At 38.3% G+C, this 23791-nt stretch overlaps 1 long non-coding RNA gene across 3 annotated transcripts in view; it reads right to left on the bottom strand.

Moving 5' to 3' along the window:
* Positions 1–23790, bottom strand: part of LOC113934768 — a 49371-nt gene extending 25581 nt beyond the window's left edge. For 2 of the 3 annotated variants that reach the window (XR_003523795.1, XR_003523796.1), the window contains exon 1: positions 23706–23758. This is a non-coding gene — a long non-coding RNA (uncharacterized LOC113934768). Of the gene's footprint in view, positions 1–23705 lie in introns of all 3 variants that reach the window. The other variant, XR_003523794.1, reaches the window with a different exon arrangement.
* Between the last annotated feature and the right edge of the window lies 1 nt (position 23791).

Genomic DNA, 23791 nt, shown 5'->3' with positions numbered 1-23791 from the left:
CTTCTCGAATCGCTTATCTCTCGAATTCTGCCCTTGTGATGCAGTAGTTGTTTATTTCTCTTTTTCTCAGCTTCTTTATTTTCCAACATTTGGTCTTCTATATCACTGATTCTCTCTTCTGCCTCATTTATCCTAGCAGTTAGTGCCCCCATTTTGATTGCACCTCATTAATAGCTTTTTTGATTTCCACTTGGTTAGATTTTAGTTCTTTCATTTCTCCAGAAAGGGTTTCTCTAGTAACTTCCAAGCTTTTTTCAAGCCCAGCTAGTATCTTTAAAATCATGATTCTGAACTCTAGGTCCAACATCATACTAATGTCCATATTGAGTAGGTCCCTGGCAGACGGTACTACCTCTTGTTCTTTTTGTTGAGGTGATTTTTTTCATCTTGTCATTTTGTCCAGTGGAGAATAGATGAATGAGAGAACAAAATGCCAACAGGGTAACAATATCCCCAGAAAATATACACTAAACAAATCAGAAAAGACCTGAAACCAGCGGAAAAGAAAGGGAAAGACAGAAAAAAGAAAGGGAAAAAGATAAAAACAAACAAAAACAGAACAAAACAAAAAAAAAACAGAATATGATCAAATATGATCAGACTGGTGCATAGATCAGTGCCACACAGTAGATTTTGGGTGTATTTTGGTCTGTTAGAAGAAAGTGCTTCCCAAAATTTTAAAGAAAGAAAGACTTATATATGTACAAAATAAGGGTTGATATGATGAAGGGATGGAATATGAATGTAAAGATGAAAATTATAAAAGATTTTATAAAAGGAATTGATAAGACGTGGTTTGAAAAAAGAAAGAAGATGATTTTAAAAGAAAGAAAGAAAGATTTAAAAAGCGGGGGAGAGAATGTGATCAGGCAGGAGACTAGAACAAAGCCATACACTAGAGATTTAGGGTATATTTTGATTTGTTAGAAGAAACTGTATCTCAAAATTTTAAGGAGAGAACACCCTATATATATATGCCAAAAATAAGGGTAACTACTATGAAGGGATAGAATATGACTCTAAAAATGAAAAATAAAAATGTTTTTTTAAAAAAGGGATTGATAAGATCTTGGTTGAAAAACAGAAAAAGAAAAATTAAAAAAAGAGAGTTAAAAAAATTAACGTTGAAAGACTAAAGAATCATGGTAAAAAAGCCATGAATTCTATGTGCAGTATTACCCTAGCACTGGAGTTCTGCCATTCTCATTGATCGGTAAACTTGGTCTTGGCTGGCGGTTCTTGCTGATCTTCTGGGGGAGGGGCCTGTTGTCATGGTTTCCAAATGTCTTTGCCAGAGGCAGAATTGCCCCGCCCTTGTCCGTCCAGGCTAAGTAATCTGCTTGGGTTTGCTCTCGGGAGCTTTTGGTCCCTGCAAGCTTTCCGTACAGCTTTGGAGGACGAGAGTGAAAATGGCAGCCTCCTAATCTCCACCCCGGAGGAGCCGAGAACTCGGGGCCCCACTCCTCAGTGCGCCCCCAGAGAAAAGCAGTCAATCACTCCCGTCTCCTCGGGCTCCAGCCGCACTCTGTGTTCACCCGGCCTGTGACCTAGTGTTTCTATCTCTGGCACACAACCCTGTGTGGAGTCTCCAAACCCAGCAGATCCCTGCGGTGCTCCCGTGCCGTTCCTCTCCGGGAAGGAAGGGGAGTCTCCCTGGATCTGTTGCTTGTTGGGTCCCTGCTGGAGGAGCAGTGGCCCGACTGTGCCACAGATCATGGTTTATGGCAACCCCGAGCTGAGAGCCCACTCCTCTGCTCTGGCTCTGCAGCCAGCTTCCCCGCTCTGAGACCAGGGAGCTCTGCTGCAGTCAGGCACCCCCGGTCTTTCTGTGACCCCAAGGATCCTGAGACCACACTGTCCCGCGAGGGTTCCACCCCCCACTTAGCCACTGGAGCAATGTCCCTCAGTGGAGCCGACTTCTAAAAGTTCCAATTTTGTGCTCTTCTGCTCTATTACTTGCCAGAAGGGGCAGATGGAGGCCCCCTCCCCCACCATCTATCCTCCTGAATATCGCCTCGGATTCACTTCTAGGCACATCCTACCTTCCAGACAATGGTTGCTTTTCTGTTGTTCAGAGAGTTGTTGTTATTCTTTCGGAAGAAAAGAATGTCCTTGTCCTGTTGAGTTCATAGGTGTTCAGAATGGTTTGATCCCTTTCCAGCTGAATTCCTGGGACCAGACGAAATCCAGGTCTCCTACTCCTCTGCCATCTTGCTCCGCCCCCTGGCATTTCTTTTTTTTTAATTATACATTATTATTTATTTTGTATTTTGTTTTAATTTTAATTCCAGTATAGATAATATACAGTGTCATATTAGTTTCAGGTGCACAATATGGTGATGCAACAATTCCGTTCATCACCCAGTGCTCATCATAAGTGCAGTCCTTAATCCCCATCACCTATTTCACTAGTTCTCCCCACCAACCTCCCCTCTGGTAACCATCAGTTTGTTCTCAATAGTTAAGAGTCTGATTCTTGGCTTGTCTCTCTCTTTCTCTCTGTTGCTCATTTGTTTTGTTTCTTAAATTCCACATATGAAATATGTGTTTCTTAAATTCCACTGACTGAAATGTGTTTCAATGATTGATTTATTTCACTTAGCATTATACTCTCTAGCTCCATCCATGTCATTGTAAATGGCAACATTTTATTCTTTTTTATAACTTAATAATATCCCATTTTATATATACACCACTTCTCCTTTACCCATTCATCTATTGACGGACATGTGGGCTCTTTGCATATTTTGATTATTGTAAACAATGCTGTTATGAATGAAGGGGTGCAAAAGGAATTAAGATGGTGGAGGAGTAGGGACACCCTAAGTGTCTCATCCCTACAATACAACTAGATAGTTATCAAATCATTCTGAACGCCCAAGAAATCAACCTGAGATCTGAGAAAACAAATGCTACAAGTCTACAAGTAGAAGGGTGACCACTGTTTGGAAGGTAGGAGGTGTGGAGACTTAAATCTGATGTGGTATAGCTGAGGATATGGTGGAGGGGAGGGAGCCTGCATAAGGAAGCTACTGCAAAGTATTATAAGCAGGGGAGTACAAAATCAGATCTTTCAGAAGTCTGCTACAGTGGGGGAAGTGCCTGGCTTAACGGTGCTCAGTTGGTAAAGTGGGGTGGAACCCCAGGTGTGACAGCATGCGCTTAAGGATCCCCAGGGTCTCAACAAGAATGGCTGATGCCTTAGTGTGGCAGTTTCCAGGCATAGGAGAGGGGAAGCTGGCCGAGAACATGGAGTTTAGGTGCCTGCTTTCTGCTCTGTGTTGCCATAAACTGTGAACTGGTTGTGTAACTGCTTTCCTGGGATGGGTCCAGCAAAAGGCAGAAGCCTGGTGAGACACACACACACACACACACACACACACACACACACACACACACACACACACACCAGCGCCTGGGGGGGAACAGTGTCTAGGCTGTGGGAGTTCCTAAAATTTGGAGTGTTGAAACTCAGTCACATGTCTGAGATATAAACGCTCAGTCACAGGTTGGGTGAACACAGAGTTCTGATGGAAACTGGGGAGACAAGAGTGATTGTTTTTCTATGAAGGCTCACTGAAGAGGGGTGTGAACTTCCAGCTCTATGGCTAGAGAATGGGGCACAGCCATATTCAAGGAGCCCATTTTGAAAGACTTCGGAGAGCAAAACAGCACCACCTAGTGGATTCCAGAGCTGCTTACACCAAGCCTTGCCTCCCTGCACGCTGGAGGCACATTTCCACAGGGCTAGTCCACCTGAGAATCAGCCCAACAGACCCCTCCCCCAGAAGAGAAGCTTAAACAATTCACACAAAGTTTACTGATCATTGAGGGATACAAAGCTTCAGTTCTTGGGGAAATAGTACATAGCATTCTTTGTATTTTTATTCTTTAGTCTGTCAGTATTATTTTTTTCAGGTATTCTCTATTTTTCCAATCCCTTTCTATTTTTTAATTTTATTTTTATAATACTTTATATATATTTATATATTTTTCCTTTCATTATATTTTCTTTTATTTGCATATATGTGTATATTTTTTCTTATTTTGTAATCTAGTTTCTTTTTTAAATTTCATTTTATTTAAATTCCATTAATTAACATACAATGTATCATTAGTTTTGGGGTAGAGTTCAGTTATTCCTCTGTTGCATATAACACCCAGTGTTCATTACATCACGTGCTCTCCTTAATGCCCATCACCCATTTACCCCATCCCCCCAACCACCTCCCCTCCAACAACCCAGTTTTTTTTGCTATAGTTAAGAGTCTCTTATGGTTGATCTACTTCTCTGAATTTGTCTTATTTTATTTTTCCCTCCCTTCCTATATGATAGTTTTGTTTCTTAAATTCCACATATGACTGAAATCACATGATAACTGTCATTCTCTGATTAACTTATTTCTCTTAGCATAATACCCCCTACTTTCATCCACATCATTGCAAATGGTAAGATTTCATTTTTTGATGGCTGAGTAATATTCCATTGTACGTATATACCACATCTTCTTTATCCATTCATCTGTCGATGGATATCTGGACTTTTTCCATAGTTTGGCTATTGTGGATATTGCTGCTATAAGAATCGGGGTGCAGGTTCTCCTTCAGATCACTGTTTGTATCCTTTGGATAAATATCTAGAAGTGCATTGCTGGGTCAAAGCTCTATTGTTAACTTTTTGAGGAATCTCCATACCGTATTCCAGAGTGGCTGTACTAGCTTGCATTCCCACCAACAGTGTAAAAGGGTTCCCCTTTCTCCACACCCTTGGCAGCTATTGCTGTTTCCTGACTTCTTAATTTTAGCCATTCAGACTAGTGTGGAGTGGTATCTCATCCTGGTTTTGATTTGTATTTCCCTAATGATGAGTTATGTCGAGCATTTTTTCATGTGTCTATCGGCCACTTGTATGTCTTCTTTGGAGAAATGTCTATTTATGTCTTCTGCCCCATTCTTAACTGGATTATTTGTGGGGTTTTTTTGGGGGGGGTGTTGAGTTTGATAAGTTCCTTATAGATCTTGGACACTAGCCCTTTATCTGATATGTCATTTGCAAATATCTTCTCCCATTCCATAGGTTCCCTTTTAGTTTTGTTGACTGTTTCCTTTGCTGTGCAGAAGCTTTTTGTCTTGATGAAGTCCTAAGAGTTCATTTTTGCTTTTGTTTCCCTTGCCTATGGAGATCTGTCTACCAAGAAGTTGACGTGGCCAAGGTCAAAGAGGTTCCTGCCTGTGTTCTCTAGGATTTTGATGGATTCCTGTCTCACATTGAGGTCTTTCATTCATTTTGAGGTTATCTTTGTGTATGATGTAAGAGAATGGTCCAGTTTCATTCTTCTGAATGTGTCTGTCCAATTTTCCCAACCCTATTTGTTGAACAGACTGTCCTTTCCCCACTGGCTATTGTTTCCTGCTTTGTTGAAGATTAGCTGACCATAGAGTTGAGGGTCCATTTCTGGGGTCTCTATTCTGTTCCACTGATCTATGTGTCTGCTTTTGTGCCAGTATCATGCTGTCTTGGTGATCACAGCTTTGTAATATAGCTTGAAGTCAGGCTTTGTAATGCCCCCAGCTTTGGTTTTCTTTTACAACATTCCCCTGGCTATTTGGGGTCTTTTCTGGTTCCATACAAATTTCAGGATTATTTGTTCCAGCTCTGTGAAAACTTCTGGTGGTATTTTGATAGGGATTGCATTGAATGTGTGGATTGCTCTGGGTAGCATAGACATTTTAACAATGTTTATTCTTCCAATCCATGAGCATGGAATGTTTTTCCATCTATTTGTGTCTTCCTCAATTCCTTCCTAAGTGTTCTCTAGTTTCCAGAGTACAGACCCTTGACTTTTTGGTTAGATTTGTTCCTAGGTATCCTATGATTTTTTGGTGCAATTGTAAATGGGATCAATTCCTTAAGTTCTATTTCTTCTGTCTCATTGTTAGTGTATAGAAATACAACTGATTTCTGTGCATTGATTTTATATCCTGTTATGTTGCTGAATTCCTGAATCAGTTTAAGGAATTTTGGGGTGGAGTCTTTTGGGTTTTCCACATAAAGTGTCATGTCATCTGTGAAGAGAGAGAGATTGACTTCCTTGCCATTTTGAATGCTGTTTATTTCTTTTTGTTGTCTGATTGCTGAGACTAGGACTTCTGGTACTATGGTGACAACAGTGGTGAGAGTGGGCATCCTTGTTGTGTTCCTGACCTTAAGGGAAGAGCTCTATTTTTCCCCACTGAGAATGATATTCGATGTGGGCTTTTTGTATATGCCTTTTATGATATTGAGGTATGTTCCCTCATGGCTCCCATTCTTCAGTGCATCCTCAGGGAAAAGCAATCACTTTTCTGTGCACCAAATTCTGCAGACTTCTGGGTGCACATCCACACCAATCTGCCTGGGGAAGGAAGCAGGGTCTCACCACAGCTTGCTGGGCCCCTGCTTGGAGAGCAGCAACCCAATCATGCTGTGGTTTACAGTTTATGGCAACACCTAGCTGAGTGCCCACTCCGGGCCTCACTAATAGTAGCCAGCTTCCCCACTCCATGCTTGGGAATTCTGCCACAGTCACCCTCATTCTTTCTGTGACCCTGGGGATCCTGAGACCACACTGTCCCACCGAGGATTCTGCCCCACTTTGCCACCTGAGCACCTTTCAGACAGAGATGTCCCTCATAGGAGCAAACTTCTATAAGTTCTGATTTTGCACTTCACTGCTATATCACTTTCCAGTAGCCAGTTTACAGAGGCTCCCTCCCACCCCCTGCAGTTTATCTTCCAATATATCCTCTCAGATTCACTTCTTTGCACCTCCTACCTTGCAAAAAGTGGGTCATTTTTCTATTTGTAGAATTCCAGCAATTCTAGCAAAACCAGTCAGAATGGCTAAACTTAACAACTCACTAAACAACAGATGTTGGCAAGGATGTGGAGAAAGATGAACCCTCTTATACTGTTGGTGGGAATGCAAACTGGTGCAGCCACTGTGGAAAATAGTATGGAGGTTCCTCAAACTACCTTATGACCCAGCAATTGCACTACTAGGTATTTATCCAAAGGATACAAAAATACAGATTCAAAGGTGTACATGCACCCTGATGTTTATAGCAGCATTATGAACAATAGCCAAACTATGGAGAGAGCTCAAATGTCCATCAACTGATTAATGGATAAAGAAGATATGATATATACATTTAATGGAATATTATTCAGCCATCAAAAAGAATGGAATCTTGCCATTTGCAATGATGTGAATGGAGGTAGGAAGTATTATGCTAACGAAAATAATCATTCAGAGAAACATAAATACCATAGGATTATACTCATATATGCAATTTAAGAAACAAAACAGATGAACATATGGGAAGGAAAAAAAAGAGGGAAGCAAACTATAACAGAGTCTTAACTATAGAGAATGAACTGAAGGTTGATAGAGGGGTGAGGGTGGGGAATGGGCTGAATGGGTAATGGGTATTAGAGAGTGTGCTTGTTTTGATGAGCACTGAGTGTTATATGTAATGTTGGATCACTAAATTGTATTCCTGAAGTCAATATTACACTATATGTTAACTAACTAGAATTTAAGTAAAAATTTGAAAAGAAAAAACAGGGGCACCTGGATGGCTCAGTTGGTTAAGCATCTGCCGCCTGTTTTGCTCTCCGAAGTCTTTCAAAATGGGCTCCTTGAATATGGCTGTGCCCCATTCTCTAGCCATAGAGCTGCTCAGCAGGGAGTCTGCTTCTCCTTCTCTGTCTGCCCCTCACCCCACTTGTGCTCCCTCTCCCTCTCTCTCAAAAATAATAAAATCTTTTTTTTAAAAAAAAGAGGGGCACCTGGGTGGCTCAGTCAGTTAAGCATCTGCCTTAGGCTCGGGTCATGATCCCAGAGTCCCAGGACCAAGCCCCACATCAGGCTCCCTGCTCAGTGGGGAGTCTGCTTCTCCCTCTGCTCCTCACCCTGCTCATGCTCTCTCTCTACCTCTCTCTCTTTCACACTATCTCAAATAAATAAAATCTTTTTAAAAAAGAAAAGAAAAGAAAAACCCAAAAGATTGATTGAATAAACATTATAGTAATGGATTTTACTGAGACAGTGATCCTTAAGTACTATTTTCTAAGGATTTCAGGTTGTACTCTACATACCTTTGTCAAGATATATTTTGATGGATAAATAAAATTAGCCACAAACTTTAAAAAAATAAAGACTAAAATTAAAAAAAACAATAGAATAGATCAATGAAGCCAAAAGTTGGTTCTTTGAAGAGATCAATAAAATTGATAAACCTAACCAAACTCATGAGAGAGAGAGAGAAAGATAGAGAATCCAGAAATGAAAGAGGAGAAATAATGAAAAACCCCACAAAAATACAAACAATTTTAAGAATATCTTATAAAAACATTATAACCCAACAAATTGTATGTGGTAGAAGAAGTGGATATATTCCTAGAAATATATAAACTACTAAAATGAGGCAGGAAGAAGAAGAACATTTTAATAGACTGATTAGCAGAAATAAATTTGTATCACTAATCAAAAAACTCACAACAAACAAAAGTTCAGGATGAGACATCTACACAGGTGAATTCTACCAAGCATTTAAAGAAGAGTTAATACTTACTCTTCTCAAACTATTCAAAAAAAATAGAAGACAAAGGAAAACTTCCAAATTCATCCTATAAGGCCAGTATCACCCTGATAGCAAAACCTGGTAAAGACACAACAACAAAAAAAGAACTATAGGCCAGTATCTCTGATGAATCAAATGCACACACACAAAAAAAATCCTCAAAAAAAAATATTAACAAACCGAATCCAACAATAGATTAAAAAAATCATTCACCACGATCAAGTGGAATTTATTCTCAGGATGCAAGGGGCTTCATATCTGCAAAATAATAAATGCGATATGTCACATCAGAGAAAGGATAAAAATCATATGACCATAGATGCATGAAAAGCATTTGACAAAGTATAACATCAACTCATGATAAAAACTCTCAACAAAGTATGTCTAGAGGAAACATACCTCAGCATAATAAAGGCCTTACATATCAAACCCACAGCAAACATCATATTCAATGAGGAAAAACTGAGAGCTTTTCTCCTAAGTTCAGAAATAAGACAAGGATGTCCACTCTCACCACTTTTATTCAACATAGTACTGGAAGTCCTAGCCAAAGCAATCAGACAACAATACGAAATAAAAGGTATCCAAATTGGTAAAGAAGAAGTAAAACTTTCACTACTTGCTGATGAAATGATACCATATACAGAAAACCTGAAAGACCACCACAAAACTACTAGAACTGATGGATGAATTCAGTAAAATTGTAAGATACAAAATTAATGTGAAGAAATCTGTTGCACTTCTATATGTTAATAATGAAGTGGCAGAAAAAGAAAGAAAACAGTCCCCTTACAATTGCACTAAAAACAATGAAATATCTAGGAATCAACTTAACCAAAGAAGTGAAAGAACTGTACTCTGAAAAATTACAAAACATTGATGAAAGAAGTTCAAGATGACACAAACAAATGGAAAGACATTCCATTCTCATGGATTGGAAGAACAAATAAATTCCACATATAAGTGAAATTATATGGTATTTGTCTTTGATTGACTTATTTTGCTTTGCATTATACTTTCTAGCTGCATCCATGTAGCTGCAAACGGCAAGATTTCATCCTTTTTATGGCTGAATAATATTCCATTATGTATATGTGTGTGTGTGTGTGTGTGTGTGTGTGTGTGTGTGTATCCAATCATCTATCCATGGACACTTGGGCTGCTTCCATGATTTGGTTATTGTAAATAATGCTGCTATAGGGGTTCGTGTAACCCTCTGAATTAGTGTTTTGTATTTTTGGTGTAAATACCCAGTAGTGCAATACCTGGATCATAGGGTAGTTCTATTTTTAATTTTTTGAGGAACCTCCATACCTCCATACTGTTGTTGGTGTTGATTGCAACAGTTTGCATTCCACCAACAGTGTATGAAGCTTCCTTTTTCTCCACATCCTTGCCAATGCTTGTTGTTTCTTGTATTTTGGGTTTTAGCCATTCTGACAGGTGTTAGGTGATATGTCATTCCAGTTTTGATTTGGATTTTTCCTGATAATGAGTGATATGCAGCATCTTTTCATGTGTCTGGGGGTCATCTGGATAGCTTTTTTGGAGAAATATCTATTCATTTCTTCTGCACATTTCTGATCGGATTATTTGGTTTTGTACTGTTGAGTTATATAAGTTCTTTATATATGTTGAGTTATATAAGTTATATATAACCCTTTATCAGGTATATCATTTGCAAATATCTTATCCCATTCTGTAGGTTGCCTTTTAGTTTTGTTGATTGTTTCCTTCACTGTGCAGAAGCTTTATATCTTGATGAGATATAATCTAGAGAAATGTTGCTATGACATTATTACTTAAGCTCTCCTCTAGGATTTTTATGGTTTTAGGACTTACATTTATGTCTTTAGTCCATTTTGAGTTTATTTTTGGGTATGGTGTAGAAAGTGTTCCAGTTCCATTCTTTTGCATGTAGAGACCAGTTTTTCCAACACCATCAGTAGAAGATACTGTCCTTTTCCCTTTGGATATCCTTTCCTATAATTTACTATAGTTTTTATTTTTATTTATTTTTATTTATTTTTTAAAGATTTATTTATTTGAGAGAGCGAGAATGAGAGAGAGAGAGTACATGAGAGGGGGTAGGGTCAGAGGGAGAAGCAGGCTCCTCGCTGAGCAAGGAGCCTGATGTGGGAGTCGATCCCGGGACTCCGGGATCATGACCTGAGCCGAAGGCAGTCGCTCAACCAACTGAGCCACCCAGGCGCCCTTACTATAGTTTTTAAAGCATGTATTTTAATTAAAGATTTCAGTAAAATTGATTATCTAATATAAAGTAGAAACATTAGTATTTGAGTCAGGAATGTCATAGTTTCCAAGTTTATTTTTCTTTATGTTTAATACTTTTATTGATGTAAATTGTGACATAGCTTGTATTCAGACCTTTCTATTTCATGAGTGTATATATCCAAACATTATTAAATGTTTAAACAAAAAAATATGAAAAAGCTTTTTTTTCCAACTACAAATTAATCATATAGAAAAAGTATACAAGATTTAATTCTGAGATAAGTAGGGGGCCATTTCTTGGCATTTTAGTTTCTTGTGGTTACCTGTTAAAAAACTTTTAAAATTTACTTAAAGGAGACCAAGTAGCCAATCTTTCAGCCTCAATTCATGTTTTAGCTTATATTTGAAGATGAATCCCTTATTTTTGCTTTTGTCATTTTGTTGCATGGGTATTTTTCTGTTTGCTGGTTCTAGGGTATCATTCTTAACTCTAAGGCATTATCATTAGCATAAAACAAGACGAAGTATTTAATCATTCCCCCCTCCTAACAACCACAGAGCTATCTACACCAAAAATATCAGAAATGATAAAACACTTTCTACTATTTTTTAAAAACATGGGAAGCTAAGAAAAGATATCCTGAGAATTACATTAACACTTGTAAAGTAAGCACAGAGTATCATTTGTAAAGTCTGACTAACTAAACTTCAAATATGTTCATATAACTTAACAGCAATTCAAAACACAATAAACAAAAATAAACTGATTTCTGACATGTAAAGAGCTTGGCAGTCATCACTTGCATCTTCACAATAAGAATAAAGCTGAAAAAACTGAAATCCAACAATTCTTCTTATTCATCAAAGATTTGAGATCATAAGACAAACTATTATCCTGGAAACTGAAGAAACAGGTAGTTATAGAGAATTACAACTTAACGAGGAACAGAAGCCCATAGCTTAAGTCAGTATATTTAAAGTATAATTGATGAATTTCTGGAGTCTCTGTGTGGACTAGGTTTAGATCTTAAAACTTGGAAGGAGCACACTCTTAAGGAAGTCCCTACACTTTCCATAGTTTTTCTTGAAATAACCCCACCAGTTTTTTACTATGAATATCAGAGAAAAATCCTGTAGTGCTTCCCACAAGCGAAGAAGAAAACTATTTTCAAAAAATTAGGTTTCTTCCCCTTAACAAGAGCTTTCTTCCCCTTAACAAGGCCTGCACTCAAGGAATTTATTTTACCATAGCCTAACATAAGAGGATTTTACCAAAACCCAACCAATCTCAGGAAGGAAACACCCAAGTCCAGCCCTCCTTAGATTTTGACAAGAAGGAAGGAAAATACATCATTCAGACCCACTAAAAGACTAAAACTTAATTATAGGTCTGCAAAAGCTTGCTCACCTCCTGTGCATTATCACCACATTAATAGCACTCCGGAATAATAGCAGAGGTCTACAGCTGAAAGAATTGAAAGCCTCAGACCATATTTATGGAGTGTATGGATAACCGAAGACAACAGGGGAGACAAAAACAAGGACCGTAGAGGAAATGTTAGCCTCTAACATCACAGCTACAACAAATAGTAAACACAGGCTAACTCTTAGCCAGATAAATATAAAAGCTTATACTAAAGACCAATCCACCTCAGCATCTTTCACCTACTATAAAAATAATAATTACATATATTTTTACTGTTAAAAAATTACAGGCAAAAACGCTCTGAAGAAACAAAGTAAGCATCTGAACTAGACTCAAAATTGGCAGAGATTTTGGAATTATAAGACTTTGAGTTTGGTTAATATACTAATGAATTTAATGGAAGAAATGGATAACATGCAAGAACAGATGGGTAAGGTAAGCAGAAACATGGAAACTCTAAGAATGAATTAAGAGAAAATGTTAGAAATCAAAAATACTGTAACAGAAATGAAGAATGTGTTAATGAGCTCAATAGACTAGACAAATCAGTGAAGTTGAACATATGTCAATAGAAACTTCCAGAAGTTAAATGTAAAGACATTAATGAATAAAAACAATGGAATAAAATATACAAGAGCTGTGGAATAATTACAAAAGGTATAACATACACATAATGAGGATATTAAAAGGAGAAGAAAGAGAGAACACAAATATTTGAAGTAATAATGGCTCAGAATTCTCTAAATAACAGACACTATACATCTGAAAAGCTCAGAAAACATCAATTATGAAACATGCCAGAGAATGTACACCTAGGCATATCCTATTCAAACTTCAGAAAATCAGAGCCAAAGAAAATATCTTGAAAGAAGTCAGTGGTAGTGATGATGGATGTAAAATCTTAGATACAGAGAAACAGGACAAGAATTACTTTGGACTTCTCTTCAGAAACCATTTAAGCAAGAATAAAGTGGAGTGAAATATTTAATGTTGAAAGAAAAACCTCACCAACATAGATTTTGTGTATAATATACAACTTTATGCCTACAAATTTGATAGCCTAGATAAAATGAACCAATTTCTTAAGAGATGCATTCATTAAACACACAAAGATAAATATATAATCTTAATAGGCCAATATCTATTAAATAAATTTAATCAATAATTAATAATCTTTCCAAAAAAATGCTCCAGGCCAATATAGTTTCACTGGTGAATTCTACCAAAAACTTAAGGTGGAAATGATACCAATTCTATACAATTCATTCTTAAAATACAGAAGAGAAAACAATTCCTAACTTGTTCTCTGAGCCCAGCATTAGCCAACTAAAATCAGGCAGACATTATAATTCAGAAAAAGTACAGAATACGTGAATGTAAATGCATTACCCCTTAACAAAATACTAGCAAACTGAGTCCAAAAATGTATAAAACGAATTATGTACCATAACCAAGTGGGATTTATCCCTGGTATGCAAGGCCATTTCAATATTGAAAATCAATTAATGAAATCAATGATATCAACAGGCTAAAAGAAGGAAAGCATACAATCATATCAATAGAAACATAAAATGCATTTGACAAAATCCAACATGGATTCACACACAAAAAACTCTCTCAGGAAATAAGGTATAGAGGGGACTTCTCAACTTAATAAAGAACATCTATAGAAAACTGAGAGCTAACTTCCCACGTAATGCTGAAACTAAATGATTTTTCCCAAGATAAAGAACACGAGAAAGATGTCCCCTTTCATTACTCCAACTCAACATAGTACTGGAAATCCCAGCTAATGCATTAGAATAAATAAATAAATAAATAAATAAATAAATAAATAAATAAATAATAAATAAAAGGCATATAATTGGGAAGGAAGAAATAAAGTATCTTTGTTCATAGATGTTACTATTTTCTGTGTCCAATAAGAAACATCTGGAACTAAAAAGTGAATATAGCAAGATTGCAGGATGAAGTTGTTATTACATAAAACTCAATTACCTTTTTAAACCAGCAATGCACAACTGAAATTTGAAAGGAAAAACACAGGGGTGCCTGGGTGACTCAGTCAGTTAAGTGTCTGACTCTTGATTTCAGCTCAGGGTCATGAGATTGAGCCCCACATTGGGCTCCATGAGATTCTCTCTTTCCCTCTCCCTCTGCCCTTCCACAGTACCCCCCAAAACAAAAAACAAAAACACACATACTGTTTACAACAAAATACTTAGGAATAAATTTAACAAAATATGTACAAAATCTATATGAGGAAAACTGTGAAATAAATCAAAGAACTAAATAGATGGAGATATTCCATGTTAATTAATATAATTCTCAATATTGTTAAGATGTCATTTCCAACTAATTTGATCAATAGATTCACTCAGTCTCAATCAAAATCACAGAAAGTTATTTTGTAGATACCGTCAAATTGGTTCTAAAATTTATATGGAGGGGAGAGGAAAGATGGCGGAGGAGGAGGTGACCCTATTTCAACTGGTCCCCAGAATTGAGCTGGATATCTACCAGACCACTCTGAGCACCCACGAAATCAGCCTGAGATGTAAGAAGATCTGGATCTCTACAAACACAATATTGCAGGTGGTTGGTTTTGAGGTACAAAGCGGGGAGCCGTGATTCCGCGGGCAGATATCAGAGGATAAATGGCAGCAGGAGGGTGCCTGGCCGTGGGGATCCTACGCCACCAGTGAGCGACAGCCCCGCTCGCTGGGGACAGGGCACAGACTCGCAGACCAGGAGCGGCGGGGAAAGGACTTAAGGGCAGTCCCTGGGGCGGAAACCCAGAGCGGCAGGGTCTGGCGTGCAAACTGGGAGCGGCTGGTGGTTTTAGAAGCACAAAGGGCAGAGACATGCTCCGACCTGGAGGCAGGACTGGGAGCGCTGCGGAGGGGTGCACAACCCTGGACGCTGCAGTTTATAGCAGCATGGACAGAAATGAAGACAGTGTGGCCTGGAGAGCTCACTGAAGAACAGACTGCAATCTCTCTGCTCTGGGGCAGAGGGTTGGGAAACGGTCTCTTCTGCTCTGCCACATGGAAGAGACGCGGAAAGCCGCCAGGGAAAGCCACCAGAGAACAAAAGTCCACAAAACTGATTCCCACTAAGCCCATCCCCCGCCACTGGGGGCACGGCAACTCTGCCCAAACAGGGTTGCCTAAGCAACAGCACAGCAGGCCCCTCCCCCAGAAGAAAGGCTGGGAAAACAAGAGGTCAGCACCCCTAAGGTCCCTAGAAAACAGGTGCATCTTGCTTGAGTTCTGGTCAATAATTTGGACCCTATACCTTCCCTCAACCACCCATCAACAGAATGACTAAGAGGAGGAACTCCCAAAATAGAAAAGACTCAGAGATCATGACTTATGCTGCAGATCTACAAATGGATGCAGATATAACCAAGATGTCAGAGATGAAATTCAGGCTAGCAATTGTGAAGACAATGGCTAGAATGGAGAAATCAATTAATGGCAACATAGAGTCTCTGAGGGCAGAAATGAAAGCCGGATTGGCAGAACTTAAAAATGCTATCAATGAGATCCAATCCAATCTAGATAATCTAACAGCTAGGGTAAGTGAGGCAAAAGAACGAATAAGCGACCTGGAAGACAATATAACAGATAAAAAGGGAAAAGGAGGCCAGGGAAAAACAACTCAGAATCCATGAAAAGAGAATCAGAGAAATAAGTGACACCATGAAGCATTCCAATGTCAGAATAATTGGAATCCCGGAGGGAGTGGAGACAGAGAGAGGACCAGAAGATGTATTTGAGCAAATCGTAGCTGAGAACTTCCCTAATCTGGGGAATGGAAAAAACATTAGCATCCTAGAGGCAGAGAGGACCCCTCCCAAGATCAAGGAAAACAGGCCAACACCCTGGAATGTAATAGTAAAACTTGCAAATCTTAGAACCAAGGAAACCATCTTAAGGGCAGTTAGGGGGAAGAGATTCCCTACGTACAGAGGGAGGAACATCAGAATAACGTCAGACCTATCCACAGAGACCTGGCAAGCCAGAAAGGCCTGGCAAGACATATTCAGGGTACTAAATGAGAAGAACATGCAGCCAAGAATATTTTATCCGGCAAGGCTGTCATTTAGAATGGATGGAGAGATGTAGATCTTCCACGACTGGCAGAAACACAAAGAATATGTGACCACTAAGCCGGCCCTGCAAGAAATATTAAGGGGGGGTTCTATAAAAGGAGAAAGACCCCAAGAGTGATATACAACAGAAATCTACAGGGACAATCTATAAAAACAACATCTTCACAGGCAACATGAGGACAATTAATTCATATCTTTCAATAATCACTCTCAACATGAATGGCTCCCATAAAATGGCACAGGGTTGCAGATTGGATAAAAACACAGGACACATCCATCTGCTGCCTACAAGAGATGCATTTTGAACCTAAAGATACATCCAGACTGAAAGTGAAGGGATGGAGATCCATCCTCCACGCCAGCAGACCTCAAAAGAAAGCTGGGGTAGCAATTCTTCTATCAGACAAATTAGATTTTAAACTAAAGTCTGTAATTAGAGACACAGAAGGACACTGTATCATTCTTAAAGGGTCTATCCAACAAGAAGATCTAACAATTGTAAATATCTATGCCCCCAACATGGGAGCAGCCATCTACACAAGCCAACTGTTAACCAAAATAGAGTCATATTGATAACAATACGTTAATTGTAGGAGACCTCAATACTCCACTCTCAGCAATGGACACACCATCTAAGCAGAAAACCAACAAGGAAACAAGAGCTTTGAATGACACACTGGACCAGATGGACCTCATAGATATATACAGAACATTCCACCCTAAAACACCAGAATACTCATTCTTCTTGAGCATACATGCAACTTTCTCCAGAATAGACCACATACTGGGTCACAAATCAGGTCTCAACCGATACCAAAAGATTGAGATTATTCCCTAAATATTCTCAGACCACAATGCTTTAAAACTGGAACTCAATCACAAGACAAAATTTGGCAGAAATTCAAACACTTGGAAGCTAAAGACCACTCTGCTCACGAATGTTTGGGTCAACCAGGAAATCAAAGAAGAACTTAAACAATTCATGGAAATCGGTGAGAATGAAAACACATCGGTCCAAAACCTATGGGATACTGTAAAGGCGGTCCTAAGGGGGAAATACATAGCCATCCAAGCCTCACTCAAAAAAACAGAAAAATCCCGAATTCACCAACTAACTCTACACCTTAAAGAACTAGAGAAAAAGCAACAAATGATGCCTAAGCCACGCATTAGAAGAGAAATAATTATGATTAGAGCAGAGATCAATGAATTAGAAACCAGAAACACAGTAGATCCGATCAACGAAACTAGAAGTTGGTTCTTTGAAAGAATTACTAAGATCGATAAACCATTGGCCAGACTTATCCAAAAGAAAAGAGAAAGGACCCAAATTCATAAAATTATGAATGAAAGGGGAGAGATCACGACTAACACCAAGGAAATAGAAACAATTATTAGAAATTATTATCAACAGCTATATGCCAATAAACTGAGCAATCTGGATGAAATGGAGGCCTTCCTGGATACCTATAAGCTGCCAAGACTGAAACAGGAAGAAATTGGCAACCTGAATAGGCCAACAACCAGTAACGAGATTGAAGCAGTGATCAAAAACCTCCCAAAACACAAGAATCCAGGGCCTGATGGATTCCCTGGGGCATTCTACCAAACATTCAGAGAAGAAATGTTTACCTGTTCTACTAAAGTTGTTTCAAAAAAGAAACAGAAGGAAAACTTCCAAACTCATTCTATGAGGCCAGCATTACCTTAATCCCCAAACCAGGCAAAGACCCCATCAAAAAGGAGAATTTCAGACCAATATCCCTGATGAAGATGGATTCCAAAATCCTCAACAAAATCCTAGCTAACAGGATCCAACAATACATTAAAAGGATCATCCACCACAACCAAGTGGGATTTACCGCGGGATGCAAGGGTGGTTCAACATTCGCAAATCAATCAATGTGATAGAACACATTAATAGGAGGAGGGAGAAGAACCATATGGTCCTCTCAATTGATGCAGAAAAAGCATTTGACAAAATACAACATCCTTTCCTGATTAAAACTCTTCAGAGTATAGGAATAGAGGGAACATTCCTCAAGTTCATAAAATCCACCTATGAAAAACCCACAGCGAATGTCATCCTCAATGGGGAAAAGCTGAAATCCTTTCCCTTAAAATTGGGAACATGTCAAGGATGCACACTCTTGCCACTATTGTTCAACATAGTACTAGAAGTCCTAGCAACAGCAATAAGACAACAAAAAGAAATAAAAGGTATTCAAACTGGCAAAGAAGAAGTCAAACTCTCTTTTTTCACAGATGATGTGATACTTTATGTGGAAGACCCAAAAGACTCCAACCCCAAATTACTAGAACTCATACAGCAATTCTGTAATGTGGCAGGATACAAAATCAATGCACAGAAATCAGTGACTTTCTTATACACTAACAACACAACTATAGAAAGAGAAATTAGAGAAACAATTCCATTTACAATAGCACCAAAAACCGTAAGATACCTTGGAATAAACCTAACCAAAGTGGTAAAGGATCTATACTCTAGGAACTACAGAACACTCATGAACGAAATTAAAGAAGACACAAAAAGATGGAAAAACATTCCATCCTCATGGATTGGAAGAATAAACATTGTTAAAATGTCTATGCTACCCAGAGCAATCTATACCTTCAATGCCATCCCGATCAAAATTCCAATGACATTTTTCAAGGTGATGGAACAAACAATCCTAAAATTTGTATAGAATCAGAAAAGACCCTGAATCGCCAAGGAAATGTTGAAAAAGAAAAACAAAGCTGGGGGCATCATGTTGCCCGATTTCAAGCTATATGAGAAAGCTGTGATCACCAAGACAGCATGGTCCTGGCACAAAAACAGACATATAGACCAATGGAACAGAATAGAGAACCCAGATATGGACCCTCAACTCTATGGTCAAATAATCTTTGACAAAGCAGGAAAAAACATGCAATGGAAAAAATACAGTCTCTTCAATAAATGGTGCTGGGTAAATTGGAAAGCCACATGCAGAAGAGTGAAACTCGACCATTCTCTAACACCATACACAAAGATAAACTCAAAATGGGTGAAAGACCTCCATGTGAGACAGGAATTCATCAAAATCCTAGAGGAGAACATAGGCAGTAACCTCTTTGACATCGGCCACAGCAACTTCTTTCAAGATACATCTCCAAAAGCTAGTGAAACAAAAGGAAAAATGAACTTTTGGGACTTCATCAAGATAAAAAGCTTCTGCACAGCAAAGGAAACAGTCAACAAAACAAAGAGGCAACCCACAGAATGGAAGAAGATATTTGCAAATGACACTACAGATAAAGGGCTGGTATCCAAGATCTATAAACTACTTCTCAAACTCAACACCCAAAAAAGAAATAATCAAGTCAAAAACTGGGCAGAAGATATGAAAAGACACTTCTCTGAAGAAGACATATAAATGGCTAAAGACACATGAAAAAATGTTCATCATCATTAGCCATCAGGGAAATTCAAATGAAAACCACATTGAGATACCACCTTACACTAGTTAGAATGGCAAAAATGGAGAGGGAAAGAAACAACAAATGTTGTAGAGGTTGTGGAGAAAGGGGAACCCTCTTACACTGTTGTTGGGAATGCAAGTGGGTACAGCCACTTTGGAAAACAGTGTGGAGGTTCCTCAAAAAATTAAAAATAGAGCTACCCTATGACCCAGCACTTGCACTCCTGGGTACTTACCACAAAGACACAGATGTAGTGAAAAGAAGGGCCATATGCACCCCAGTGTGCATAGCAGCAATGTCTGCAATAGCCAAACTGTGGAAAGAGCCGAGATGCCCTTCAACAGATGAATGGATAAAGAAGATGTGGTCCATATATACAATGGAACATTACTCAGCCATCAGAAAGGATGAATACCCAACTTTTACATCAACATGGATGGGACTGGAGATTATGCTAAGTGAAATAAGGCAAGCAGAGAAAGTCAATTATCATATGGTTTCACTTATTTGTGGAACATAAGGAATAGCATGAAGGACATTAGGAGAAGGAAGGGAAAAATGAAGGGAGGGAAATTGGAGGGATAGATGAACCATGAGAGACTATGGGCTCTGAGAGACAAACAGGGTTTTAGAGGGGAGGGGGATGGGAGGATGGGTTAGCCCCGTGATGGGTATTAAGGAGGGTACGTATTGCATGGAGCACTGGGTGTTATACCAAAACAATGGATCGTGGATCACTACATCAAAAACTAATGATGTATTGTATGGTGACTAATACAACATAATAAAATAAAAATAAATAAAAATAAAAATAAAAAAATAAAATTTATATGGAAATGCAAAATGTCCAGAATAGTCAACCCAATATTGAAGAACTAAGTCAGAAGACTGACACTATCTAATGCCAAAAATTGCTATAACGCTACAGTGATCAAACCAGTGTGGTGTTGGAGAAAGAATCAACCAAAAAATTAATGGAATAGCATATAGAGCCCAGAAATAGACTCACACAAATATTGTCAACTGATTCTTGACCATGGAGCAAAGATAATTCAATGAAGAAAATATAGTTTTTTCAACAATGGCAATAGAACATTTAGACATCCACATGCAAGATACATTATATATGTGTATATATACACACACGTACACAGACCTTACACATCTCACAAACAACTCAAAATGGATCATAATTCTAAAAACAAAATGCAAAACTTTATATAAAACGTCTATATTATAACATGAAAGAAGATCTAGGTGACTTTGAGTTTGGTTATGAATTTTTAGATAACATCAAAGTACAATCCATGAATGAACAAATTGTTCAGTTTGGTATCATTAAAATTAAAAACTTCCGCTATGTTAAAGAATGTCAGGAGAATGAAAAGACAAGCCACAGACTGACAGAAAATATTGCAAAGGTCATATCTAGTAAAGGAGTTTTATCTACAATAAACAAGAACTCTTAAAACTCAACAATAAGAAAATGAACAACATGGGCGCCTGAATGGCTCAGTTGGTTAAGCAACTGCCTTCGGCTCAGGTCATGATCCTGGAGTCCCGGGATCGAGTCCTGCATCAGGCTCCCTGCTCAGCGGGGAGTCTGTTCTCCCTCTGACCCTCCCCCCTCTCATGCTCTCTTTCTCTCTCATTCTCTCTCTCAAATAAATAAATAAAATCTTTAAAAAAAAAAAGAAAAAAGAAAATGAACAACCCAATAAAAAATGGATGAAAGAGTTGAACAGATACCTCACAAAATAAGATATACTTATGGCAAATAGGCATATGAAAAGAAGCCCAGCATCACGTTATTACAGAATTGCAAATTATGAGATCCCACTACACACCTATGAGAATGGCCAAAATCCAGTGCACCAACTACACCTAATGCTGGTGAGGATTTGGAGCAAGGGAAACTGTCAGTCATTGCTGATAAGAATGCAAAATGATACATTCACTTTTGGAAGACAGTTTGGCAGTTTCTTATAAATTTAAACACAGTTTCCACTATACAATCCAACAATTGCTCTCCTTGCTATTTACTCAATTGATTTCAAATCTTATGTTACATACAGAGCCTACACACACACACATTTTATTTTGTGATTGTAAACACTTGAAAGCAACCAAGATGCTTTTCAATAGAAGAGTGTATAAACAAACTGTGTTCATCCAAATAATGGAATTTTATTCAGCAATAAAAAAGAAATGAGGTATTAAGCCACAAAAAGACTGGGAGAAAGCTTAAATGCATATTCTAACTGAAAGAAGCCAGTCTAAAAAGACTACTTACTGTATGATTTTAACTATATGACATTCTGGAAAAGGCAAAACTATTGAGACAATGAAAAGATAAATGGATGCCAGGAGTTCAGGAGGGGAAATCCAGAGGGGAGAAGTTGAGTAGACACAGTACAGATTCTTAGGGCAGTAAAACTGTTCTTTATGTTTTAGGGCTATGAGACTGCTATGATCATGTAATAGTGGGTATTACAGTGGATGACATTATTCATTTGGCAAAACCCATAGAACTGTACAACACAAAAAGTGACTACTGATGTCAACTGTGGACTTTAGGTAGTAATACTATATCATTCATTAACTGTAGAAAATGTGCTACACTAATGTAAGATGTTAATAATTGGGGGTACAGTGTGTGGAATGATGAGAGGGGATATATAGGAACTCTACTTTCTGCCCAATTATTTTATAAGCCTAAAACTACTCTTAAAAAGTCTACCGGAAATTTCCTTTCGTGTCCTTAGGTCTCAAATTTGTTAAAAACGTCTGAGGTGTGCATGCATTAATTTTGAAAGAAAATTTACTGGTGGAACTCAAAATTGATAATAATAATTTTCTTATTTTGGGTTATATGTATTTTCATATATTACTTGTGTAATTTTGAGCAGCTAACGTACCCCACCTCTACTCCCCAGATAAATCCTACCAAGATATGACTCTTATGTTAATGCTTGCTCCATTTTCTAGTATTTGTTATATTGCACAAGCAGTATTCACAAGAGATATGTGTGTACCCACGAAACTTGATTTTAAAAGGTATACTTCTGGAAGGGCAGTAAACTCTTCCTAACCCTCTTCCCACCACCACCACCACCACCACCACCACCACCAGTTGCTCCCATTTTTACTATGTATTAAAAATAAAGTCAAACGTTCGGAATACTAGTAAAATGAACATCATATACGTATTACAGTTTTTAACAATTCTTAACTTAGCCATATTTTCTTTTTCTAATTGTTATGCTGAATTTTAGAAAGTAAATTATATATGATTTAATAATAGAATTTTTTTTTAATGTTTTAAGTTTTTATTTAAATTTCAGTTAGTCAACATATAGTGCAATACTGGTTTGAGGAGTAGAATCTAGTAACTCATCACCCACCCACACCCACCCCTCTCCCACACACACACACCACCCAGTGCTCATCACATCAAGCGCCCTCCCTCACACCCATCACCCTTCCAGGCCATCTCCAGCCCACCTCGCCCTCCCCTCAGCAACTCCCAATCTGCTCTCCACACTCAAGAGTCTCCTGTGGTCAGCCCCGTCTCCCTTATTTTTTTTCCTCCTTCCCCTATGGTCATCTGTCCTGCCCCTCAAATTCCACATGGTATTTCTGTATGTATCTTTAAAAATAAGAACAATTTCCTCCATCCTCCAAATATTAATCACACTAACCAAAGTAATGGTAATTCTATTTTTTCTCCAATTGTAGTCTTTTGCAATTGTTGGTTTTTTCGAACTAGGATCCAATCGAGAACGATGCTTTGCAACATGTTGTCATGCCATAAAGTTAAAGTCTAATCCACAATACCTGGGGATTCAGGGAAAGTTTCCAAAGGTCAGATCCAATTGTCACGTCTCACCTCACTAATTGAGGAGGAAACGCTTCTAAAATTA

Source organism: Zalophus californianus, chromosome 13, assembly GCF_009762305.2.
Source record: "Zalophus californianus isolate mZalCal1 chromosome 13, mZalCal1.pri.v2, whole genome shotgun sequence".
NCBI lineage: Eukaryota > Metazoa > Chordata > Mammalia > Carnivora > Otariidae > Zalophus > Zalophus californianus.
This window is presented reverse-complemented; position numbering and strand designations above follow the sequence as displayed.